Here is a 27956-nt window from a genome sequence, read left to right on the forward strand (position 1 = left end):
AATGAAATGCATCTGGATTAAAAATAAAGTAATGTGTATATTTGTAGATTTCGTATTATAAGTAGGATTGGTGCTATAATCTATTTATGCTTAGAGTAGTAAAATTACTTCTCTGGAAAATAAAGACAGACTCATTGCAATGTATACAGAAATCATAATAGAAAAGAAAATTTTTGAATATTAAAGAAAATACTAACACATAGTCTGAAAAGTATTTAGGAGTGCCGCTCAGCCGGTATAGTGGTTAGTGATTGTGATACTAATGGACCTAGTTTCGAATCTCGAAAAACACATCGATGTTTGTAAGCATATATTCTATGTGCGGCAATGAGGCTCTGAAAACATACTGTGATCCAAATGTCCTCTCGAGAGGTTAGTGTAAGTAGTGTGGCAGACCTTCTGACTGCCCCTGAGAACCCTCAAAATCGGGTCAAAAGCTTCAGATATGCCTCAATCACCTGTGGTAAAGTGCTAACCTAGCTTTTACCTGTATGTGTTAGTTGGGGCTGATCCAAATGATAAGGATTTTTTACCAAAGTTGCTCCACCGAATAATGATAAGAATAATAATATTCTAGCATGAGTGACTTTTTTTCTGTTATGCCGTGTAATTGAAGGTCTCTCTGATAATCGGAATTGAGTAGTTTTTATAATGACAAAGCACGCAAGGAATATCTACTTAAAGAGAGAAATGCTTTTGCGAAGACATCCATTCCGTGCTTCCAAGAAAGCTGACTAGTATCTGTGTTGCAGCGATTTTGATATATTACTGCCAAATGTGAAATTCATAATTATTGTTAGGTACAACTTATTCGCAATGAAATAGGAAGTCTAAATCATCGTGAATGTATTTCAGTCCTGGACGTAGCAGTAACTTAAAGTAGAGATGAACTGAAAAAAAAATTCTTTTTTTCTTTCAGAATTCTTTCCGGTCTGAATTTGTGCATGATAACCTACTCAATACGAGAAGGACTTTCTTATTTTGTAAGAACAGCATTTCCTGTTTCCGTTTCCTTCGTTAATTATTAATTTTCTTAATTACGTTAATTATGTTCCTGCGATGTTATCGATTCTCCGTATGGCGTGCACATAGTGTTTTACGTTGACTATCACATTCTTTATTGATAGAAGTTGTGTACTGAGTCTTTGGAGCGCACTCACGGCTTGTGTAAACCGGATCAAAGAGTTATCAGAAAAGTTGGAATGAATATTATGCGATAATACTACTGTGTTCAGTACTACATTTTTTTTTCAGTCCCTGAGAGGAAAACACACTGTCAACGGTATATACTATGTTAGAGGGGATGAGGTATGTATTACGAAACAATAATATGTCATCCAAGAAAAGTATTCTAATAATAGTAATAGATGTTGATTTCGCTCTTTTTATCTATGATTAAAAATCTAAGAAACAGATTGTGTGAATGTTATGCTAGTTTTATAGTTCTGTGTCTCACTTTACGTGAAGGTGTATAATGTTGCTTTCAATATTTTACGCTTCTGTCCAATACGTGACTCGATACCACATTGGATGTGATATGTATTGAATTATAGAATTCTTATATTTGCGATATGCAGTAATAAAGAGATATGCGGGAATAATATATCTGAATGAAGATTTCACTTTTGGTGTATTAACATATACTGTTGTATTCAATAACTTGGCATTTCTATTTAATCCGTGATACGATACTACAGTGCATGGTGTATTAGAGGTTTTATACGAGTAGAAAGTATGGTTTATACTAACAGCATTTCATATGTATGGCATACAGGAATAATATACCTGAATGTAGTTTCACCTTTGCTACACTAACACAAAATCTAATGCATAGATTATGCAGTCCTCAGTAGCATTAAGAGAAACTATATTATGTAGAGATTAAAATCATCTTAAGTGTAAAAGGAGATATACTAATACAAATAATTATGAGTTAAGATGAATTACGATTCATATTATTTATAAAATTTGCAAAACATTACATAAATACGTCAGAGGAAATTATTAACAATTTATTGGTATCTGAAATAAGTCTGTTTAAATTATTAAACGTGAATAATGAAATGTTCTCTAATTTAAAAAAAAAAGGGTTGAAAAAAGAAACCTTTTCACTGAATTTCCTTGGTGCGTTTGTCATCTTCTTTTCCCAATTTTGTTCAGAAATCCAAAATTATTGTATGTTGAGGTGTAATTTGGGAAAAGGTTTGTAATGTAGTTTTCAAACAATTTTTGTCCAGAAAACCATTTAGCGTTGATTAAGGCCTCGCTGTCTGTGATAATATTACTCTGGGTATCAAACAGGGAACGAAAATTGTTCAGCTTTATATCTCTTAACAGACTGAAATGTATTTTTTTTTTTTTTCTTTTATGTGAAAAAAAAAGTATGTCGATTAATTTTCTGAAATAGTGTTGTAAGCACGGCGTTCAAAACTAAATGAGCTGTTTAAAGGTTTTTAACGTTCTTTATTCAATACAGCTCGATGACTGTAAGTTACTGCTTTTATCTGTTTGAAATTTAATTTACAACATTTATTTACTCAAATTTCTTTTCAAATAAAATCTTAAATGGATTCGAAATAATAGAAAAATAATCTTAACCATCAAAGTAACTTCTGAAATTATAAATTAACATTTTCATACAAAGCAGAAGTTAGCACGATCGGTTGGTTATTTGAAGTCCTGTGTTCGGCATCAGACGATGATATAGTTCATTTGAAAGTTTTTCTCCCATCTGGTTTTGGTTTGGTTTATTAGATTACGGCAAAGCACTCGAGGGCTATCTGCCTTATGCGGAGGGATGCCTTCGTGGAGGACTTTTTAAGGGAAACTGGCTCGTATACACGTTACACATGGGGAAAACCACGAAAACACCCATGCAGCCAGCCCGTTCGCGGGATTCGAACCTCGGACCGAACTACCAGTGTTCAGCGACGTTACCGCTCGGCCGCTGGTGGGCTTTCTCCCATCTGGAAACCTGTGCCCACGAACGACCGAGCGATAAAGTCTCTAAATGTTTATTGTTCGATCTGGCTTCGCTTCTAGGTCAACAGGCTGGCTGCATGAGCGTTTTTGGAATTTTTCCTGTGTGGAACGAGCCAGTTTACCTGGGAACGTCCTCCACGAAGACATCTCTTTCGTTTAGCGGATAGTACTTGCGTGCTTTGCTATAACTCAGATAAGCAAAAATCTATCCGCTTAGTTGTTTCCTATCTCAACATTTGGCGCCCTAACTGAAATGATGGTGATGTCACCGCAAACTTTCAATGGTTGACTAGGGTTCATTGTTTTTCTGAAAGTAGCATGAAGTTGGGGTGCTGAAATATAAATTCATACCACGGTGTTTTGCTGTGCAAAGGATGAAACACGGAGCTGTTTATTCAGAAAACTTTGTGACTATTGGTGGGTTATAACAGATTTAATTTTTAAAGAATTTTCTCTATCAGTGTCATAAAGCTGCCCTCAAAATAATTTGTAAAAAACTTGGGTCTTGTTCCTTATAATAGCTACATGATCACTGCATATGAAAAATTTATTGATGTAATAATTTTTTAACCTGTGAAAACAGTTGTGTAGAAAAGTTTGTAAAATGTGTGAATTTAGATAAGTTATAGAATTGATAATAAAAAGTTTCTTAACAGACAAAGGTTTTAAATCATTCTTAGTTTATTACAATACTAATGTTTTGTAAAATCAAAACTTCTGATATATGTACGACCGCTAACTTTAAGAAAACAAAATATATTGATTTTACATACGGATCTGAGAAGAGAATAAAATTATGCTTTCATGAATATTTTATTGAATAAATGATATTCTTAGGATCGCAGATATTAATCGAAATTAATCTTAACACTATTACATTATTTACAATAAACGCATTCGTCATAATTTCATTTTAAAACTCAAAAATAATTTAGCTTTGTTTAGCTAAATATATCATTGCACAAAAAATATATTTTCTGCAAAATGATCGTATTGCATATTCATATATAAGTGTTACGCATGCATGCCTTGTCTATGCAATTATATTGCAATTATATTGCCTGGGCAATAATATTTCAAGGCTACGCTATTGTCTTGTCATTTTAGTCATTTATCTTAACGAAGAACTAGTTCTTTAGTAGTACTACCCTCTTAATAGACATGACAGTTAGTTATTTGGGGTCGTTTTCACTTCTTCATCAGTGTCTTAACTTCCTTGAACCTTCTCGACCTTTACTGTCATTAACTGTATTATTAACGTACACTTCCCATAATTGGCAATGAATATCCCTAATTTTCATGTTTCTTACTGTATAGAAGATTGGCCGTATTTCATTTTTCATTCGTATTGACAATTTCAAATGACCGGCTGAGCATTCTTTTTAAACATTTTAACCTTACCTTACGAAGCATTTAGACAGTCGTCATGAATGAGTCAGAATCTGCGCAAGATACGCCGGGAGCTCACACTCGCGCGTATCACACGTGCGCACGCATGCACTTTGACAAGTAAGCACGAAATTCCAAACGGTATTTACAAACAGACCTTAAAAAATAAACTACCTTTTATATTTACATTAAGCTCGCATAATATAAAACAGCTCCCGAAGAAGGAAGCGGAGACATTACAAACTTTTAAACTTCGCTACTATATTCTAAAAATAGCTCCCAAAATATAACGAAATATCTTTCGGAGAAGCATTATATATTCACAGATGATTTTGGACTTTTCGTAGAAATGATTGCCTTAAACTACATACTTACGAGTTATATCCAGTATCGATATTTGTTTATATTCTCGGAAATATTAGTTACTCTTTTAGCATAGAGAAAGAACATCACAAAAACAATACCAATAAATATTTTATTACAAAACCATTTTTTACATGCTGGAATTAGAGCCTGTCATAGGGAATGTCACTGGAACACGTTAGAACCATGCACTTATTTCTAATACGTTCCAGCATTAGCCAGATAAACATTACAGACTTCTAAGATTAGTCATGTTACAAAATTGGCCATAATCAACAGTTTCGTCACCATCAATAGTTTCTGCTCACCTTTTAACTGATAATGTGAATGTCATGGGGTTAGTCCCAGAAAGGTCGGCGAATACGCAAATAATCATTTCACATTTTAACTCTTAATGCTAGTAGTTAAGACAGCTGAATGCTGGGAACTCGATCTGAGTTCGATCCCAGGCGAACGCGCTGGCTCAGTCGTTCCTTTTTCCCCATGTGTAACGTAAATACGAACGAAATTCCCTTAGAAATTTCCTCCTCGAAGGTATTCCTCCTCTTTGGCAGTTACCCTCGTGTGCTTTGTAGTAAACAAAAGAATGTAAAACAACTAAAAAATATATTTGAACAAACAAATGAAGTTATAGACCTAAAGCTACTAACAAAATCAACTTCCGCGTTTTATGGTTCGACAGATACAATGATTCAAAGATTATACAAATTAGATTTTAAATTTAAAATCTAGCAACAAGGCGGCGCTATTTCACGAATAATAAAATAATTTTCAATTGTATTATAATATTATAAAATATTTTTCAATTAAATTTCAAAAACGATTTCATCAGCTGATAGCAAAACTGCTCATACTAGACATTAACAGAAGAGTTTCACTACGGCCGGCTGATGTTGCTAAAACTGTCTCGCACGTACAGCTCTAATTTAAAGCTCGTACGGAATTATCTCCTTCCTTAGCGCGTGCCTTCGTGGTGTACTTGGATGGTAATCTGAAGGCCTAGAGTTCGAATCCCGTCTAGAGCATATCCAGCTTTCTCACATTTTCCAGTTCTAAAGCATCAGAATGGCTCTACAAGCGGCACCTGAACTAAAATGTAGTAGACGATAATTTGGCGACTAGTTTCCCTCCTGTCAAGTCGCCTTTGAAGTGATGGAGAATGGATAAATTTTCTCCTTCCTTGCCGCATGCCTTTGTGGTGCAAATAGAAGCACATCCAGCTGGCAGTCGGGGGTTCCGGAGTCCAAATTCCAGCAGAAACATCGTTATTTTTGTATGTTTCCTTGTCCAAGATACTACACATAATTAGTGTACAAACTCACTTTATTTACATGCTTTGGTGGCCGAAATAGTATACGCGTAGAAACGATTTTTAAACAAGAAATAATGAGTTAAAACATACTTTACAATCTATGTTTCTGAAATGTTATTCTAGATCTAGTCCCCCTAAAGATTATATTATTCTTCCAGCAAAACTGCGACCATAGCTAAACTCTAAGTGATTATTTCTTTGCTTCTCCGTTACGTACTTTTACATAGTTAAGTTTTGCCTTCAATCATTGTTGAAGTACATGTAAAATAATTACAATACTAAAATTCGCTCAAAGCAGTTTCACGTCTTTCAGCCCACTGAAACAAATAACAGGACAGGTACTTCGAACCTACTTCACGCACAAAAAAATACAATTAATGCAGAAATAACTGAAACAAAACGACTATGGAACTAGAAACTCTAAGAAGCATTTTAGATGTCGTAAATATTTGAAAGCTCGGACTCTACCATTAGCGGAGGATATCTAAAACGCCCAACAATTGTTTCGTGTGTGGGAGAAAGAGACAGATGTAGGGAAAGGACAACGCTTGGATGGGGGCAGTGATATGAAAGATCATTGAGACCCCCGTGATACGTCACGCATGTGCAATCATGAGAGCTTGCCCAGGCACCGCAGATAATTGTCCCACACGCTAGTACGGGAATTGTATGGGTAGTCTTCTGTTTTGTTCATGCTTCGTACCCACCCAGAATAAGTAAAAAGTGAGTTCGTGTACGTACCGCTTTTCCATTGACGTAACTTTAACTTAGTAGTTGTGACTGACGCTGCATATGAAATGAATCTGTGCTGTTATTTGACGCTGCATATAAAATAAAGGTTTCCTTTAAATTTTTAAGACTATTTTATTTATTCATGGTGTTAGTGGTTAAGAAATAATAGAAGAAAAAAATTATCCCTAAGTGGGGATATTCTTTTAAAAGCCTGAAGATTTCATAAATAAATGAATTTAATATTCCATTAGTATATAATACTTAATTAATGAAAACCTTTTTTTAGACAACGAATTCCTTATATTTATCATCATCAATTAACCGAGTGTATCAAACAGTCCTCCATTGGGAGTTGAATACCAGAGCTCGTAAATCACACTACAACATTCTGCCATTTTCTTGACAGGAGGGAAACTAGTCGCCAAATTATCTTCTACCACATTTTAGTTCAGGTGCCGCTTGTAGAGCCATTCTGATGCTTTAGAACTGGAAAATGTGAGAAAGCTGGATATTCTCTCGCCGGGATTCGAACTCTAGGCCTTCAGATTACCATCCGGACATGCATCCAAGTACACCACGAAGGCACGCGCTAAGGAAGGAGATAATTCCGTACGAGCTTTACGTGAGAGACAGTTTTAGCAACATCAGCCGGCCGTAGTGAAACTCTTCTGTTACTGTCTAGTATGAGCAGTTTTGCTATCAGCTGAAGAAATCGTTTTTGAAATTTAATTGAAAAATATTTTATAATATTATAATACAATTGAAAATTATTTTATTATTCGTGAAGTAGCGCAGCCTGTATTGTACATCCCTTCCCTTTTTTAAAGTCAGATATATTTTGGAGATCAGATAATTTTGGAAGTTATTGTAGTATGATATAAAGTCAGATATATATTGGAAGTTATTGTAGTATTTAGAACATGTCAAACATGAACCAACAAAATGTCCACTATATAGTAAAAGAAACAAGAGAATTTAAAAGGCAAAATAAAATCTCTTTACTATTTTGGAAGTGCAGTCAAGCATTTCTTCAATGATAGTATTTTATGCTAATGAACCAGTTATGATTTTGATCTTTACTGTGAATTCTCCTTTCTTCTTTCCTCACTAGTATGCAAATTAGCTTTGAGTATATTTAAGTTGAGGGTTTTAAATCTTAGAGAGAAAGAGAGAGAGAGCTTTTGACAATCGCGTTTGCTGTTAGTATATTTTTGCCAGCTCTGATTAAAATTGATATATTATTGGCTAGCATTCTCGTTAGCCAATGAGTCAAATTTAGAACCTAATAAAATACATCCTGAGCCTTTTTTTGTATTGGATTTGTGTTCTTGGACTACCTTATCAAGTATTATAATTTAATTATATGTTAAGTTAAATAGCCGCATGTGTTGTTTTCGTCTGTAGCACGAGTTTTGTGCCTTTATGTTCAAATTAAGGCCAAAATAAAAGTGGTTGTTTTAAACCTTCTTCAGTACTTCGTGAGCATTTAAGACGTAGCGATGACTTTCTATTTGTCTGGTAGGTTCTGCAGGGCTTTAAGTGTAGTTATAATAACAATAGCAACCCTACAAACGGAATAAAATATGTGATTCTACATTGCAACTAAATTGCAACTAATTAGTTTTATCTTAAATGCCATGAGAGGGGGGAAAGGAAAGACGTCATAATCAAATTTATTACTATCTGAAAACTTATATGTGAATTTTATTAGGCTGTAGAACTGTTAGGATTCTTGTCGGCGCAGAAAACACACACAAAAAAAAATCACATTTGCCTGGCCGAAATTTGTACCATAGATTTTCTGAGTGCTAGCTGGGAACATCGGCTAAAGGATGGCCCATGGATTTAGTTTTAAATTAAACACAGTAAATTTTTATTTTATTGCGCAGTCTTTATTGATTTAAGCAATAGATATGCTGAGATTAATTATCAAATATAATGTTTGTCGAATGCCTGCTGCTATTGTGTTGGCATATCCTGACCCTCTTGATCAAATTTTCGAAGATTATTTATAAGTCAGTTGGCTCAGATTCAGTAATGGATCTTCAGATTTCTGATTTGAATTTAGGAATTGTTCGTGTTCTGTTATCATAGACCTTGGATGTTTCTAAATTCCAGAGGAAAAAATCGTTTGGCGTTGAGTCGCAACATTTGGGGGGCAAATTAACGTCAGCGTTTCTGGAAATCATACAACCAGTCGTTGGGAAACATTGTCTTAAAAGCAAATCCATAATTTCTCTTACTGTATGGCCTGTATTTACATCATGTTGAAACCACACTTTTTGAAGATCCATATCGTCCACATGATTCCACAGAATTTCGATTTGATGTCAAGATATGATACTTCATTTACCATTTAAGCTTGGAAAGACATATTCGCAGAAAGGAATCCAATTTCACCTCATTATATTAATCTTAATGACTGTAGATAATAAAGATCAAATATCTGTGTTGGCAACTTAAATCTTAAAAAAAAATATGGAAAATTTAATTCTGGCGTACTTGATAGGTCACCCTTTAGTTACGGTTAAGCGAAGAAAGTCAGTGATACCTTATAAGGTTTACTTTGTATTGGACAGATATTAAGTATGCAGGGTGTCCGCAAAGTCGCTGAACAATTTTAACACCTTGTCGTTTGAGATTGAAAAAAGTTATTCCTTTGGTACTGGTCATACTTTCATAAGCAAGATCCTAAGATTTTATGACAAGTTACACAATCTCAACATGCGCACTACTGGTCGCACGCAAAATATTAATTCTCTATTACAGACCTGATAATATTATATTAGGCGAAAGTTGTGGTTAAGGAAAAGACCCATCCCTCCCGATCTACGCACTGTGGAATGCTGTTGCAAGAAAACTAACAATACTCATTCAGTTTCGCGGTACGCCACTGTAGTAAAATCCAGCTGTTGTTTGTCCATGGAAAGGAAAGTGATCCTAAACTCTTGTCATGAGCATCCCACACCAAACACTGACTTTTGTCTGTCCTCCTTCAAGTCCCATGTGGTATGAGAATTTTCGGATCCCGGAAACTTTACATTATATATATATATATATTAAACTCAAACTGTAAGAAAAAGCTTTTATATATGTGTAATAGCACCATAAAAATTAACAGCACTACTTCTCATAGGGTGCCTTCAATGATAGGCTAAATTTATTCCGGGACTTTTTGGGCACTATGTATATTTAAATACACTAAGTTAATTTTTAGAAACTCTTGTGAGGATTTATTTATTTATTTTGACTAATAGTTTAATTTTTAGTTAAAGCCACTTTCCTTTTCACTCTTCGTTTCAGCCACGCTTTCCTGTCAGAATGTTTATCAGTTAGCACGCGTTTATTTAAATTAAGGGTGAAGGAAGTGCTATTTAAGTGAAGGTTTCGGAAGGTGTTTTTAGAGCGTGTTATGCCTGCTTGAAACCATGTCGTTAGTTTGACTTAGAAACGATTAGATTTTGTGGCGTTGAATGCTTCCAGCTTGTTCCTCCGACTTCTACGAGTAAGAGCTTTCCTGCGCTATTAAAATATCTTGTGAGTCGTTAAGTTAATTTAAATTACATTTTATTCTAAGTTCAACATTACTTGTTTAAGTTAAGCCAGAAGTGTTGGCTTATCTACACCCAAGTGAGGTCGTCTGCGAAACATTTTGTGATTGAATAAAAGGTCATTTACAACCTTCTTCTGACATTATCTGCTGTCAAGATCTGAGGATAATTCCTCTACAGTCTTTATACAGCTCGTTAGTTTATGTTGCCAAAGAATACGAAGCTCTATAATCTGAATATATATAGATAATAAAATTTTTATAGCTTTGTTGAAATCTGTGTGATCTTACATGTATAAATGTAAATAAAATAATAATTTAATATTAACCTGAAAAGTTATTTTATCATGCCACATATTCGCTTTCTAATCATTCATTAAATCCTTTTTTCGTGTTAGTAACCATTCTTTAGGTTTGCCTCCGTCCATGCTCTAAGTCAATGTTCCAGTACATGTTCATTCTCCAAGTCTTTATTTCATGCTGATTTGAAATTATTTCATTCAACAAGAAGTGGATAATACTCATAGTTATGGTAAAATTGTACTCAAATTTCTTTAACTGTGGGAACAGATTTCCATTTGGACGAAAAAGGAAAATTTGCAAATCACGTTTGCAAGGAAATTTTGTCATTCAGTATACATGTCTCATAAAATTTCCAAGCAAGGATGCTCAAATTATTTCTCGCTTATGTCCAACGTCTCGCCAAATATAGATTTTTCGCAGGCTCCAAACAAATAACATATTATACTTAATAAAGCTTCGGATGAATATTGCATCGCCATGTTAACTGTAAAAGCAGCTTGGCTCAGCTGCAGAAATTTCGGAATTTGAGCAAGTCATGACGGTTTGCCTAACGTTCTCCAGTAGCTGAACCGCAAAATAATCGGGCTGTCAGCAACCCGTAGAAATGAATATTTTCCTTGATATTATTACTTTTTTTTCAGCTCATCTAGTTCCAAGATGACATTCCCTCCACCCGCTTACCAAAAAAAAAAAAAAAAAAAAAAAAATTCATTTTCGCGTCTCTTCTTATCAAAAGTAATCTGCATATCACTCGAAATGAGAGAAACTAGGGGGGAAATTCTCCGAGTAAAATATCGCGGGAAATTGGAAAAATCCTACGTCCGCACCGTATCACAAAGAAGACTTTTAAATATTCATGATTTTGAAGGAATCTGGAGATCTCTAAATAAACCCTTTAAAGAATTTTTCATCATTGTTATCAGAGTGCCCTTTCTATGTTTCTTGCCTCTGTTCCTGTGATATTGCATTAAATATTGATGTTTTGACCCAGATGTAAATGCGAGATACGGTCCGAAATTAATGCTTGAAATTTTCGCGGCACTCTACTTGTAGAATATATTCCGTGATACGTGTGCGTAGATAAAGGCTCATGCGAAATGCAGGCACTCAACAGAATTTTATTTACAGTTTTTTTTCAAAACTGTTAATTCAATTTAGCAGGCCCGCCGCGATTTAAATATTTTGCCCATAAAATATGAAACATAAATGGTCACATTTACATACGCTAGTTGAAGCGTGTTTACTTGAGAAAAAATCTCTATTTTCGTATTCTCCTTTTGGGTTGGTGGAAACGAGGGTTTATTATTATTACTTCCAAAGTTTACTAAAGTTAAGCCGTTAAGTAAGCGAAAAATGAATGATAGCTTTTTATTTTCTTTCAACCAGCAAGACTGTAGGCGTAAAGGTTTTTAAAAACCCTTTAAATGCATTATAAATTGTCCATCTATAAATTTAAAACCTGAGCGTGGGGAATAAATAAAGCTGACATCAAGAGAGAAACTTATAATTCAACTAAAAATTTGTTCCCACTGCATATCTATAAACACTTTCGAAATATTGGAGAAAATATGTAAATATGCCTTTTTTTTTCATATTTCGTTTTATTATGTAATCATGTTTAAACATGCTTAATACAAGAATGTCATTGTTGACAGAAGATGTAAATTGACTAATAGGTAACTTGTACTGATTCAGAAGTCAAACAACAAAAATCAGCGTTAATTCACAAAATTTTCACAGTTCTGTGAAAATTTTGTGAATTAACGCTGATTTTTGTTGTTTGACTTCTGAATCAGTATTTATTCGGCGTGTTATTGTGTCTTAATTATTAGGTAACTTGTAGTCTTATGTAGTCATTTCGCTTGTATAAATATATTTTCCTTATAAGATTAATGCAGACGTCTTTGAGTAACAGCTACAGCTGATTGCACTATTCCCAGCTTCGTTAGTATTCGAGTAACCAGTGATAATTTTGCAATGAAGTTCTGTACAAACTTACTGGAAACTGGTTGCAAACTAGCAATGAACTTAAAGCATCGAATAGAATAGTTAGTTACAAATTTGCAATGAAGCTCTTTGATCTGTTAAGAATAACGCGGAAATTCTTATTGCATACTTTAGTTCATATGCATAGTGGGAAAAGGCATGTAACAGAACTCAACAATTTTTACGAATTTTCCGCTGTTAAAGACATAAAAGTTCACTTTCACATATTTCCGTAGACGTAACATATAAGAAGATGTTTAATCTTGAAAATGTTCCCTGTTTAAAACGAATGAAGGCACCCAAAGTTTATAGATCCATGTGTTCGTGTTGGATTAATCCGTGTGTGGAAAAATACGCGTATGGATTGTTTAGCAGTTGAGTATGTAAAACTTATATTTGGATCTATTACAAAGCATTTAAATGTTGCAAGATTAAATATCTTTTGTGTTCCCTAAGAATACGCTGATGTATTTTTTTTTTACAAATGACATTATTACGTGGTAAATATGTCAGGTTTTCTCCCTGTAAGTTTGGACAACATCCTGATTCATTGTTTCTGTAATAATTTATTTGGATTGTAATCAGGATCTTTTATGCTTAAATTTGTGATACACTACACACGAGAAATAGCTTTATGTTTAAATCATGTTGTAATACTATAACTCTGACATATAATATGTTTAACGGTAATACGTTTGCAGCACTATATTGAATTTTTGCTTATCAACTTACTTTACCTAAAGCTTATAGTGTCGTAGTACAAATGTCGTAGCAACGTACCATAATAACAAGAAAAAGGAACTGGAAAACATCTGAAAACAACAATTAAAATTTATTTAAAGCTCAACTTTTGGTATACCTTTAAATAATGTAAAACACAAATACCTGAAATGTCGCTAGTTTTCGAGTAAATACAACATCTGGTATAAATCAGTCAATAGTTTTAAATTCTAATTCGATTACCTGCTTGAAAGTACTCATGCTCTAAAATTTTAGAGTTCAGTTGCCGAGTATCTCAGTTCATACTCAGCGAATAGCTCTGTAGAAAGTTCTAAAAGGACTAGCGCTTCTTGACATAAGAAGTAGTTTCATAACACCAGCTACCGCTTCGTTTAACTTTATTTAATCGTTATTTTTAGCGCTGTATTTAAACATTACTTATAATAAAAGTTAAGCGTAAGTGATATATTTAGACTTACTCTTGTCGTTGATGAGATTTTTGTAAGACTTTGGAATTGGAAGACTTAATATGACAAAAGCCTAGAAGAAAACGAAATCATAAAAATTTAAAATTTTACCGTTCGGAAGTTAACGGAAATATCCCAAGCTACATTCATTCAAATTAGGAATCTACCAAATGTGCTTTTTTTTTTTTTTTTTTGCGTTGAAAATTTTTAGCCGGCAAAATCTGTAGGAAAATAAGCAGTTTTACCAATTAACATCATAAAGATTTACTGGCTCCCTTACGAATTCATTTCATAACACTATATGCAAATTTTGAGTTGCAGTAGTAATAAATCCCATTAAACATAGACCCCATCTGTTTTAACCTCATGCTCGTTACCAAACAAGAAGATATTCAATTACAAATTCTTATTTTATGGAAGAAACTCATCCTTCCATAGGAAAGGAAAAATGCCCCTTAATCCACCAATCACCTACTCAGGTCTTGCCCCATCCGGAAAGGTGCAGCAGCATGAGAAGGGTATAGGGGCACGGGTAAAGGACGGGGTAATCTTGAGCAGTATTGATCCGACCCGCTCATTAGGTAGGACCCGCTTTTTAGCCCTAAGCTGCTCATCTGGAGCCCTCAAAGTAAGAATTAAGGATAAGGGGAAAAGAAGGATAAAGGGAGTTTTAAGGGTTTCAGAATAAATGGCTCTTACGTTGCGATCGATCAGGTTAGGCCTTCAGCCTTTTTATCTTTTTTTAATCAAGTAGCTTGATCCCACTGGAGTTAAATGCTTTATGTTACGAAAGGATTTGGAATAATATTGCAAAGGTAAGAGCTCTTTCCGCTGAACCGAATAGAACTAATTGAACAAACAATCTGGCGTTGCTTTCGAACGACTTGAAGTTCTTGTTATAATGTGCCATTAAGATTCGTTTGTTTTAAGTGCGTCTTTGGTACTATCTTAAGTGTAGAGATGTGAAGCTTACAATCTCGCTTAAGATAAGGGTAGTATTAGCGCTTCTCAAAAATAAACTTCGCAGCAGAATAAATAAATATGTCTGAACACACGCTGGTTGTCTTTGATGTTCAAATGGTTTTTACTTATTATTATAAGAATGTTACGCGCTATTCCTAATTGTTACTTTCTAGAGAGGTACTTTGCAGAAGTACCGAGAGAAGCTCTTCCCTACTTTCACAAGAGTATTCCGAGTTGCGTGTGATTGAAGACCGGCGTATTAGAAGATAAGAAAGATTTTAAGGCAAGTGCAAACGCTAAGAAAACTTTATTTGGATAAAACTGATGAATAATCAGATACGAATAACTGTCTCCATTATTATAAATGTACATAATAGTGGAAAAAATATTCTTTAACCTTATGTCAGTATCAGTTTGCAGGAAGTTTAATCTCTCTTATATAAAGATGAAATCATTTATAAAACTATTTATAAAAATGGAAATAATATATTTATAAAAGAGGAAAAAATGTGACAAAACTAAACTATGTGAGTTGTTAGTATTGCACGATGCACCATTAAACGAGAATTTGAACGATTTTCTATTAAATTATTTCGTAAGGAATAAAGTTTTTTTCAGACTTTAAGAGGATGTTGAACCACCTATTTATCTAGGCATTCACTATACATTCACTACACTATCGATTTTACTATACTCTTATAATTAAATTTACCTTTTTAATATTTTGGGCAAAGGAAATAAAAAGTTTTCCGAGCTTTCAAATTCAGTTACATATTGCAAATTTCAAATATATTTATGTTCTGTGGAATAAAATTAATTTATGTATGCATTAAATATTTAGAAAATATTATAAGTGGCCTGCGATTTGTTTATGCTTAAACAGATTTACTCATATCTTCCTAGTACTGCACTATTCTAAAAGCCGTAAAGTACTTGGTGGAGCGGTAATGCATTCGAGAAGTAAAAAATATTTTAGTAGAAACTTAAAAAGTAACAAAGCGTTTATTTTGTACAATATAAATTGTTTTTATTTCAGTTGTCTCTGTGTTTTCTTATCTGGAGAGAGATATCGATGTCTGCTTTGCATATATGATTACAACATCAATGGAGTTTCTTTTCTTTCAATGGAGAATGTTCTTTTCAATAGAGTTAGTATATGTGGCGGGTTTAAGCAAGTAATTGTATTCTAACGTGTCATTTTTTTTTTTTTTTTTGGTTTTATTTTGAGTGTGTGGAGGAGCTATTTGATTTTATCTCTTTGCATCTGCATATTGGGTTAGTATACGAACGGATTTCCTCTGTTATATGTAGTGAGATGAATCAAATAAATATATTCTAACATGGCAGTTTTTGTAAGAAGGGGGCTATAAATGTCTACTTCGCATATTTGATTACTACAGTAATGGAGTTACGCTAGCATATGCTGCTGATATAAGCAGATAATTGTATTCTGCCCTTTTTTATGTCTACTTTGCATGCACGGTTCCTACATCAACGGTGTTACGTTAGTATACCTACCAGGTATGAACGGGTAATCTATACTCTCGCTTGTCAGTAATGGCCTATCTATGTCTGTTTTGCATACATGGTTACTATACCAACAGACATTTGGTAGTATACGAGGAGGGTATAAACGGACAAGTGTATTCATTATGTCAGTTTTCTAACGTGTATACACCTCAGGTGAAATAAGACAAATAATTTTGTGAAACAGCCATTGGCCAGTGCTGAATGGTGAGAACAAACAATCCGTGGCAAGAATGATATCTGTAATTGGATTTCGAAGCATATGCGAATATAATTTTCATTTCCGTCATGGCAATCAGCAAAATGTAAGTCATTTATGAAACCTGTACTTTTTGTTTTAAAAATCTGTGTTCATTACGCATTAAGAAAAGCGACCGCATCACTTCAAGATTTATGCTGTGTAATTTTGAATGTAATTAATGCCTCCTTGGCAATAACTTTCGAATAGAGGTACTCAGAGACGTTTTCCCTTCAAAGCCTACCTATACCATTAAATATATTCAACAAATTAGTACAGATAAGTGCAATCAAACTTTACATTAGAAAACTTTTAAATACGTTTGTGATGGAATGGGTTAATTTTGTAATGAAGTCTGAAAGCTTCAAATTTCAGATTACTTCTTAAAAACATTTAAACTAAAAAACTTCAAGAAAATATAAAGCAGTGCAATTTTTTTAAATAAATGATTCGAAGTCAGTTATGTAATATGCGATGTTAAAAACATATTTTATTTATTAGCAAAACACGGGGAACGCTCGTAAAATTAAATGTATTTTCATCTGTCTGAGTTAGGTGCAACGCTAAAAAGTAAAAGATTGAAACGATTAAGAAGTAGGTTTATTGCTCTTATATCGCTCATTTTGTTAATCAATAATAAACGGATTGAATTTAAAAGAAAATTTAAGGACCTTATGTTTGCTGATTGGCAACACACTAAGAACCACCTAATTGCCGAGTAGTTAAAAGCCACTGAATCTTGCGAGTTCGACCCGGGTTCAATCCCAGCAAACAATCCAGTTGCATGGTTAGTTTTCGTGGTTCTTTCCACGTATAAAGGGAATACGAGCCAGTTTCCGGTAGACAGTCCTCCATGAAGACATCTCTCTCCTTAAGCAGATAGCTTTCAAGCGCTTTGCCATATTACAAAAACCTAACCTACTTTAACCTAAGAGCCGACTATATGTAACAGCCTGTAAATAAAACGTTAACTATCTTTTGTTTCGCGTAATGAAAACACATTACTTTTAAATCACTCGAATTGTTCATCAATAAGAGACTGGTTAAATTTGAAAAGTAAATTAAAGATCTTGGTAGCATAGTAAGAATTTGCTTGGGCACATGAAAGATAAATTAAGGGCTTTGTGTTTCGAGCAATATCAATATTTTCCAAGGCCTGCTGATCCTGTCTACGGATTTGAGTTTTCCAGGACAGAATTTCATATGTTAAAATAAGACATTCTTCGAAGTGGAAAAAGTTCAGTTTCATTATTAATGTTAACATCAGCAATCAAAATAGCATTATTTGGCTATCAGCGTTTAGTTTAACGAATGACTTTATTTAACAATATTAAGAAGAATTCTGTAATCATGCAATTAAACTAGCATTCGAGATCGAATAATAGTATCAATGTCAGAATCTAATTTTATCAATGAAATGGCCAAACTGTATGGTTTGAGTTACCTTTTCTTTTGTAATTCGTTTCCTTTAAAATTATTTTGAGAAGAACAAAAAGTGAAAGAATATCCTTGCGCATAATTAAAAACAAGAAACTTAAATATTGTAAACTCTAAAACAAATCGTAGAGCAGAAAAAGCAAAAACTAGCATTTTATATATTTAGAAGGAGAATAAAGCATATTATTGTATTACCAGAGTTTAATATTTCATCACTGACAACCTCAGAAAGATTTAAGAGAACTTCAGATAATATTTCCTGTTCTTTGAGGAATCGAGTTAAGATAATTATTATAGAATCTGACGGGACAAATGTTTGTTCATTTAAGGTAACTGTACACGGTATCGTTCCAATCACTGGAGCAAAAACTCTGTGACTAGTGATCTATAGATGGCATTATCTTTATCTAATTAATTACGTTTTATTGATAGAGGCCAGGTGACCTCTCAGAAACCTGCTAAGTTTCATAGAAACAAAAGTATTACCACTTAGCCAGATAGATCCGGTGTAGTATGATGCAATTGTGTGGTATGTCGTTCCACAGTCTCATGTTTTAGTTCTATAACTTTAGTGGAAGTCAGTGAAACTGCTTTGCTTTTGTTTTATAACTTGTTTCGTGCATCATCTGCAGTTGATGTTTTAGTGCTCTACAATGTTATTTTTATTTTAGTTAAAGCTTCTTTAACCTCTGCAATCCTGAATAATGTTTTAAACAGCATTCTTAGTAATTGCATTCCAACGATCAATTAAAGCATTTTCTTCTGCTTTATTGGAAATGTTTAATATGTATATCATTGCATGCGACATCGTAATCTGCAATATGAATTTTAACATAAACTAGGCTAAACGTAGTTATTATAGTTATATTAACTAACACATCAAGTGCGTGTAAAATCTACCAATAATACTTTTATATCTATTTTATTATTAATACGTATTTTTGCGTGAAAATATTACTTCCTTTTCTCGTTCATTTCTTATTTTAACAAAAGGTTTCGTCATCCTAGTGATAAAATGCTTTTGTGATTTGCTAAAATGAAGTTTGACTAAATGTCGCTTCTGTAATTTGCTTGAATTAAAATTTGGCGGAAACAAAACTTGTCTAGTAACAAAGTTGTTAAATGCTAATTAATATTTCTACTCAGTTAAAAATAATTATGTAATATATTGATGCAATGTTTCAAGTCATGTCATAAATATCAGCATTTTACTTTCTTAGTTAAACAATATGCTGAAACAATTGCTAATTTCACTGCAGAGACAATTTTTATTAAAATATAAGAATCTGTTTGAGAGCGAAATTGTAAAGAATACATAATTTACTTCTTCAGATGCTAGCATCCAAGAATTCTGTATATGCTGGGATGAAGTTTCGAATAGTACTTTACTTTAGTCACTAATCCATGCTTTGAAAGCAAGAGTTATAAATAAATTGCAATTTACCCCATCCGAGAGAAGCATGGTTTTAACAACAAAATTGCTTGGTTAAAATAACCCAGCGAGCCAAACCAGCATAATCAAGCTCCAGAAACCTCAATTGCTTAAATAACATTTTAAGCATCAATCATCCCTGTATGACGCCAACGATTCATTTGCAATCTCCGCCCCAGTGAAGCTCCGCTTTACAATCAAGGCCTCATTCTGGGACCAATTTTTGACGGCTTAAACTGAATTATGGTTGATGAATGGTGTTACCAAGGCCCACGATTTCATTTTTACTCTCGAATTTCGGATCTGGAGTTCTCTCGGATAGAGTGTTGGAGAAGATGTACACTTATGCATACCTTCATTTCATTTCTTTTTCAGATAAGCGCAATACCCGCACCATCTTAAGATTCATGTTAGGGTAACAATATGAATGGTATGATAGGGTAGTTAGTGACGATTCGTTGCGTTGAACAAAAGATAAGGTTATCCATTTCCGTTGATTATGTCTGGTATTCTCATGTTAAACTCAATTTTGAACTCAGCATTTTCTTTTCAGATGTTGTCGTGATTTTAACTTTGAAAATTGAAATATAATAATGAAGAGTTATTTTTTGCTTCAGATTTTTCTGTGAAAGAGATGGATATCCCCTTCATTATGTTTGCAACTGCTAATTGCTAAGAAGAGAAAATCTGTTTATTTCATCTAACAAGTTAAGCCCTTGGCAGCCGTATAACATTGTTACATATGACGCAGTTTTTACAGGAATAATTTCAACGTAAAAGTACGTACTTTAGTTAATTTATTAACACAGAAGTTGCGTTAGACGACATGCCCTTTCTCTTTTCCGCGATTTTAAGCAAATGTTATGAAACCGAACACGTAAATTGATTCCTATTATTATTATAATTTCTCCTGTTAACAGATATATCAAAGAGTAATGCAATTTTTAATATTATTTAGATGTTTACAACTGGTATTTTATTTCTAATCAATCTTTGGGCATTTTTTGTGAGATTTAAAATATACGTTACGCTTAAAAATGAAAATATTCCAATAATCCATTCACGTTTGGGACACTGGAATCGCCGGATTATAGGATTTAAGGTCGCTTAATTATACGAAGAACCAAAATGATATTTTCGCATCTTCGAATAATTTGTCGATCATCGATTTATTTTTAGTAGAGTGGTCATCGATGAAATTTCTCGAAAAATCGTCATAGATCATCAGAGGAAAATCATCGTCAGTCAAAAATCATTGTCAATCAAAAAATCGTCATCGATCGAAAAATATCCACAATCTCAAGTCGTCGCATTATATATCGTCATCACATGTTACATGTAGTTCTCCATTCCTGAATGTTTTCAGTATAACATATTTAGGTATGAAAAGTTACATATAGTGAAAGTGAAAGCACATTTAATGAATCAAACTTATAAGTGAAGAACGTTTTTCATAGTTTTATTAATATATTTAATCATTTGGGTTGACTTTCGTTTTCTCTTCTCCTTTGCGTTTCTTCATCTGCCTACGGATTTAACATTTTTTAATTACAAAACTTTCATTTGGCTGATCCCCCAATTGCTTCAATTTTCAGTTTGCAAGAATGTTTTAATATGAACGAAAGAAAAGTTAATATCATAATCTTATGCAGAAATGTTATCGAAGGGAATGATAGATTATTTGACTTTTACTGTATGCATGTTACATTTAGAAAGTATCTGTTACATTTAGGAGAACACTGGTACTTTTATGAATATGTAATGAACAAGTTACTTAAGCTAAAAAGCTGAAATGAAATAAATACCAGTCATAGTCTTATAGCTTCTTCTTCTTTCTTCATTAAATTAAATACCACTGAAAATTTAAAAAAAAAAAGTAAAAATCTCAACAATGCCAGACTGAATACACTAGATGTTATTTTTAGAAATAAACTACAAAGTATCTTCGGATGTGGTATATGTGAATATTAAACGCGTTACTTACCTCGTTGCTAAACCCAAATTATTACAATATCCAGATAATTAGACCTCATCATTAATGCATAGGAGGGAAAGAAATGTATTTCTAACGCCGAAAGTCACAGATCTTGAGCACCAATTGGTGGCTGTGAGGCTTTTCTCAGCCTAGTCCCAGCTGCAGTGAAACACACTCCTACGTTTGAAATCCGGAAGTTTTGTAGCTTTCTGTTCTAACAAATGAGTCATACCAATTGAAGGCGCACCAGCGGTTAAGCGGTAAAGTCGCTGAATATTGGTTGTTCGGTCCGAGGTTCGAATCCCGCGAACGAACTGGCTGCATGGACGTTTTCGTGGTTTCTCCCTGTATAACGTGTATACAAGCCAGTTTCCTTTAAAACGTTTTTCACAAATGCATCCTTCCCCTTAGGTAGATAGCCCTCGAGGCTTTGCCATAGTCACATAAACCTAAAACCTAAGTCATACCGATGCAATTTAAACGCCCCTCCCACTTCTCTAAAACACCACTGTTCAAACAAACCTTACCGGTATCCCTCCCTTTAGGCAGATAGCAATCGTAAGCTTTACCATACTCAAATAACCCAACCTATCCCTTCCTTACAGTGTAGAGACATTAGGTATTTTTGAAGCAGGAGATGTGAGAAATGTACAGTGCTCTCGCTGGGACTCGAATCTCGGACCTCTTGAATACGCACCAAGTGTGCTAACCACTACATCACGAAGTCATGCTAAGAAGGTGGTAGAAATACTTTATAGCATTACCATAGTAAAATTCTTATCCGAATGCGTTCTATTTTGCATATAGAAATGATAAGTTTAGAACACGAAATCCTTTCAGAAAAATAATTATTAATACTACTTATTTTAAATGTGTCTAAACACAGATAAAAGGTACAGCTTTAGTAATAAAAGTTATGTAAACTGCAAAATAAAAATTTATACAAACTCTTATCTAGTTTCAGGAATCTCTCTTTTATGTTCATTGAAGATTTTTCCCCCTTCAGCATTTGATGGCGATAACTAACTTTATTGTAAGATAAAGGTAACACTAGAAAATGCATTTACAGTCAGTAAAAAGGAGCACTTAGATAAATGAGTAATTTTCAGAGTACTGGGGATTTTATAGATCTGGTAAGTGCATTGCTAACGAAGTCATAAAATTTAAAGCACTCTTACTGATTAGTTAGGAGTAATTTAAATTTGCAATGCATGTGTGTTTTTCATGCATATTCTATTCACGTTTGCAGGAAAGTATCTACACTATTTCCTTGGTTCATTCATTTATAAGTTGTGGTCGATAATGCTAAACTAAAAATATATGTGTATATTAAACCTCCAACTAACAATTCTGCATCGCTCGATGTGTTGAACTGGATTATTTTCGGAAGTAAAATCATTATGGGCTGAATAATAAATAATAGAATATCGCATGATGAATGAAACGCACTTTTATCAGCTTCCTTATATCGGACAATATTGATTTTCAATGTTGGTGGACTATCCTGTGTCTGGCGCCTGTAGCGCTGATTTTTTCTCCCAAGAGGCGTTAGCCTAAATTGTGCGTATTCATCATGTCTTAGTTTTCTGGCACAAGCTGAGCTGCATCGAGGAAATATCAGTATCCAGAGTATGATTTATGGCCACTATTGACGCACTGTAAAGTTTTTCAAAGGCTACAAAGTTCTGAAAATTCTTGCCTGGACATTATTTTGATCTCCTTCGAAGATACTTTTCAGAACCGACTTCAGAAATAACAGCTCACTTTATGATAAATTCTATTCACGTAACAAATATATTACAGAACAGAAAGGGGGAAGTGGTTAATAGGCTCACAATGTGTAGATGCAAAATCTAGAACGCAGTTAATAATATGTTATCATAAAAACTATTTATTTACATTAAATATACTTAGATAGCTGAATTAACAGAAAATAGTATTGTAGAATAACACTGCATCGTTTGCATAATATTTTGTGTAGTACTGTTCTGAAAAAAGCTTCCATTTTTCATCAAAATAATTTGCGAAAACTAACATTGCTTAATTTTATTCATGAAGATTCTGAGGTTTTCAAAGACTATTTCTTAATTGTTATACCAACAGAATTAAAAGGCATATTAAGATAATATTAAGTTAACTAAAAGGTCGAAATACATTAAAGTAATTATTATTTATTCTTTAAGTTTTACGCTACTTAGTCCGACCTTAAATTGTACTATTTAGACCATTTAATTATCTTTTTGAAAAGTTACCTACTCTTGGATGAGGCTTTATGCGAGGTTTATTCCTGTAAGGGCTGTTTTTGTTTTGTTTTCTTTGCGAAACACATTCAAAAAGCCTAGACTCAATTTACAAGTGAGGTTTCAAAGCAGTATACCATTAGTTTTGTAAAATTACACTATTATCTTCTAATGAAAAATAGCTATGCATTTAATTTAATGAGTTGCTGTATTGAAATGGTATGCCCCATTTACCTAACACGTTTTACACTTTCGTATTCAAATCTGTTCGTAACTTGTATCAGTTATAAATTGCTACTCTTATACTTGGATTCAGTTTTCAATGAACATTATTTTAAGATCTAATGAGGATTCCTTGATTATGCTTAAATTCACTCTTTATTTTTCATTTACTTACACAACTGAAAGATACATAATTCTGAATAATAACGTAGTTATCTTCCATCGTAGAAGCAGAAATTATTATTAAAATCACCCCGTAGCTGGCATTTCCACTTTATTCATCTCCTCGTAATCTAAACAATTTCGGAAACAACTGCAATTCTCGTTATTTCCTGGTCATAACATATGGTCGAAGCAGTACCCGCAAACATCCTCTCTTTCTAGAAAGCAAAGTTGTACATGCCTGCATATTAAATTAAATCAATGCTTCAGTTTGATGTGCTGTTGTTAAGATTGGATTTAGTGATATTGCCGAAATCGTGATTTGTCTGCAACGCTTGTTGATGCATGATCTTTAATTTATTCATTAGGTTCGGAAGGAAAGTTTGCTATATTCAAAGAGCAAAGATTGTCCATGGAATTCATTCCAAGTAATTTTCTATGCTGAAAGATTTCTGGAGATTTGCATTATCCTGATTTTCGTTCATCTGATTAATCAAGCACTTAACAGTTAGATCATAACCGATGCATTTTGAGCTAGATGTTTAATCTTACATGCATGCATTACAGAAAGTTCTCTGATTTTAATCTTTTCTCCCTGGGATACTAATAGATTTAAGAAATTACTATCTTTGTCTTAAAGTATTACACTTGTTTTGTTTCTAAATATTCTGCATAGCATACTGTTATAATGAGGAAAATAATGTAATTAAATAACTGTTGTCTTCGATGTTCAAAAAACAATTATAAATTTTTGTAGATAATTAATAATTAGTTTCGCAGATAATGCTTATCATACAGGTTTAAATACTTATTGTAGGTTGTATGTGGTAAATATCCTTCTTTCAAGCGAATATAAATTCAGATTTAAAGAAAGGACTTTAGTGTAAAAAAAAACGGTTCCGACTTAAAAATGCTTCAGAACAACTTGATTTTAATTGATATTTCTTAATTATTCTACATACTTTATAATTTGATAATGATGTTTTACAAAATAAAGTTTAATTTCATACTATATGCAAGTAAAGAACTCGAAAAATTGAAACTTGTATTTTGATATTTTACTATAGGCCATGTCCGCTATACCGGACAAAATCATTAGCTGATATTATCCTTGAAGTGAAAAAATAGTTAGCTTAATAATAATAATTAACTATTTTCTAATTAATAATCTTTCTAACTAATAATAACTGACTTTTTTAACTAACTCTTTTCCTTCTATATAACTTTAGATAGGAAGTTTCCTTCATATCGTTTCTTAATTACCAATAAGATATGAAAAAATGTAAACAAGTTTCATAGGTAATTGTACACGTAACAACTGATGTATGTTATCTAGGAACTATTATATACAGTATATGTATTAAGTGTTGCATGAAGTCTGTAATTAAGCTGATTCCTTCAGTTTATACATTTATTGCCAGCAATGCAACGAGATAAGTTGCGAAACAGTCGGCAGTCTGGCCTTTTTTTTTTTCAAAATATAATTCAAAAATTCCCTTAAGGTAACAATAATTTAAAATTCAAACACACACACACACAAAACTTGCTATACCCACGTATCCTTCATAGCAACAGCAGAAATCTGAATCTCAGTTGGGACCCATGCATTTGTTTAATTTAGAAAAATCTATAAAAAAGTTAGCAAATTTTAATTTAATCAAGATAAAAAATATACGCATGATACCAATTCCATTAACTTGAATTTTCTCCTGATAAATACATAGCTAATATTTTTTATATTAAATACAGATTCCTCTTATTTAATGCTGCCTATGGAAACTAAGTGCCAGAGAAACAGGAGGAAATACAGAGTAACCTTTTGAGGAAATACCTTTGACTAAAAGGAAGAACAATCTAAATCTAATTATGAAAAGACTTAGTTAAATTACGCGTGCAAAATGTACAAATAAAGATTTGTTTACAAATGTGCATATTGATGTCTAGGTTTAAACAATGGAAACAATAAAAGTATGAAGAACATGGAATAGCTTCATTACATTTGAAAGTAATTAATTATAGAAAAGCTCAAAAGCATTAAATTAAAACTGTGTTTGAATAAAAAATATTATTTGGTACTATAATAACCAACTTATTTTTTTCTTAGTAATACTTAGATACGTACTCATTAGTCATATTATCGATTTGCTGTCATACGCACCCAATATTTTAAGGGATATATTTTAATTTCTCATACAGTTCATTCTTAGGAGCAAATTAAAAACATTTCCGCCTTTCGTTTGTAAACAAAGCACAGTTCCGCATATATTGTATAGGAATACTTTGAAGAATGCAGCTGCTTTAAAGAGTTATAACCAAAAAACATCGCCTGTCCTGAACTTATTTTCCCGCTTCAAGTCGAAAAATGTTTTTTTATAATTTGTTAGTGATTAAAATCTTTTAATAAATCTGAGATTACAATACGCATTTAGGGGATATTTAATCACTTGCAAATAATCTGTAAAATCAATTTAATACGTTACATTAATTACATCAGTTTCATACATTTGTAGGGTTTCACTTGATCAGTTAACGGTAATTAGTTCAATAACCATAAAAGACGTGAAGCGAATCATCTCTTTTCTTAAACAACGAAAAATTCGAGAAAAGGTTAAAAATAACCTTTTTATTTAAATAGAATTTAGGAAAACAAGGTACTTTCTTGTGCTGCAAAATAAGCCACACTCGTAGTGATGCAACTTCTACCGAAGCGTCAGAATTTAAATCTCGGTAGCGATAGAACGCAAGACCAAATAATTACAACTATCGAAGCTGGCAAAGAACTAGCATTCGTAGCTCGCACGCGAAGCCAAAAACACGCTCTTTCCTAAACTCCAAAACCCTTAGCTTAAATACTGGTTAATCGTTTGCATTCTGGTGAGGAATACGGGATGCAGAAGTTACAGTAAAGGCTAAAATTATAAATGACCTCTTAGTTAGCATAAAATACCGTACATTTTCCCCACTAGAATGTAAGTCACATTAACGAAGATCTTTAATGATCTTGCTAAGATTTTAAATCATAAACCTGCAATATGAACAAATTTTTACGTTCATGGAATTAAATGTCTGCAACCAAATTAAAATTTTTACAGAAATTTCAATTGCTTTTTAGAAAATTTTGTATCATTTCAGTTTAGTTCACTCTCCTCTACTTCCAGGCATTTGGAAAGAAAAATATTTTAGTCAACCAATATCTCACATTTCAACTTTTTCAGCTTCTTAAGTTTTATTTTTTTTTATTTCCTGTAAACTCAGTTTCTCATAAAGGCTCTTTAACATTGTAATGTATGCAAGTGCGCATGAAAATGCGCGAAGGTTTCTATAAACTGCGTGTTAACCCAAATCTTACATGTTTACTACATTACGTATTAACTTCTTCCAGATGTGACAAGAAATGAGATTTATATGATCTCAAAAAAGAACACCTTTCTGCGTAGGTATTCACTTTTGAAGTTTCTGTCACCCAACAAAGCTTAGCAAGATAATGCGTTGATAATAATAACGCACGAGGAGGAAGACAACTTATGTAGCTTACAGTCTGCAGCATGCTTCACACTGTATGCTTGCCGAAATTTCATAAGCCTCGGTATTTTTATAAAGCATGTAATCTGTGCGAATACTGTGCGTTTGTCTATCTATACCAGGCTTTACAGTTTATGTTTATCCTCATCATCGCTAACAAGGGCGACTGCCGTTTGCTTACTCGATCGCTCCAGATGTATACTTAATAATTAACATAATCTGTTTTGTGCTAATAATGGATCCACATTATACGCTCCTGAGTTTGTCATGCCTAAATTGCCACTTTCGTTGGATGAGGAAAGATTTCGAAAAACTGAGATGTTTTCTTGTTAATTTTTTTTCAACTTGGATGTGTTTCAGTCTACTCGGGGAGCTAACGGTTGACGTTACCTATCAGCTCACTAATAGTACTTACTGTAAAAACTAATTTTTAT

At 33.2% G+C, this 27956-nt stretch overlaps 1 protein-coding gene across 5 annotated transcripts in view; it reads left to right on the top strand.

Moving 5' to 3' along the window:
- Nucleotides 1-27956, top strand: part of LOC118192698 (teneurin-a-like) — a 1025489-nt gene that overhangs the window by 212795 nt on the left and 784738 nt on the right. Inside the window, exon 1 of one of the 5 annotated variants that reach the window (XM_085809692.1) lies at nucleotides 1173-1308. The exons of the other annotated variants lie outside the window; for them this stretch is intronic. The gene's annotated coding sequence lies outside the window, so the exon portion shown is untranslated. Of the gene's footprint in view, nucleotides 1-1172; nucleotides 1309-27956 lie in introns of those variants that run through there. 5 annotated transcript variants of the gene reach the window in all.

The sequence above is a fragment of the Stegodyphus dumicola genome, chromosome X2 (genome assembly GCF_044657685.1).
Source record: "Stegodyphus dumicola isolate Sdum_Otavi_A_Nest chromosome X2, ASM4465768v1".
Lineage (NCBI taxonomy): Eukaryota > Metazoa > Arthropoda > Arachnida > Araneae > Eresidae > Stegodyphus > Stegodyphus dumicola.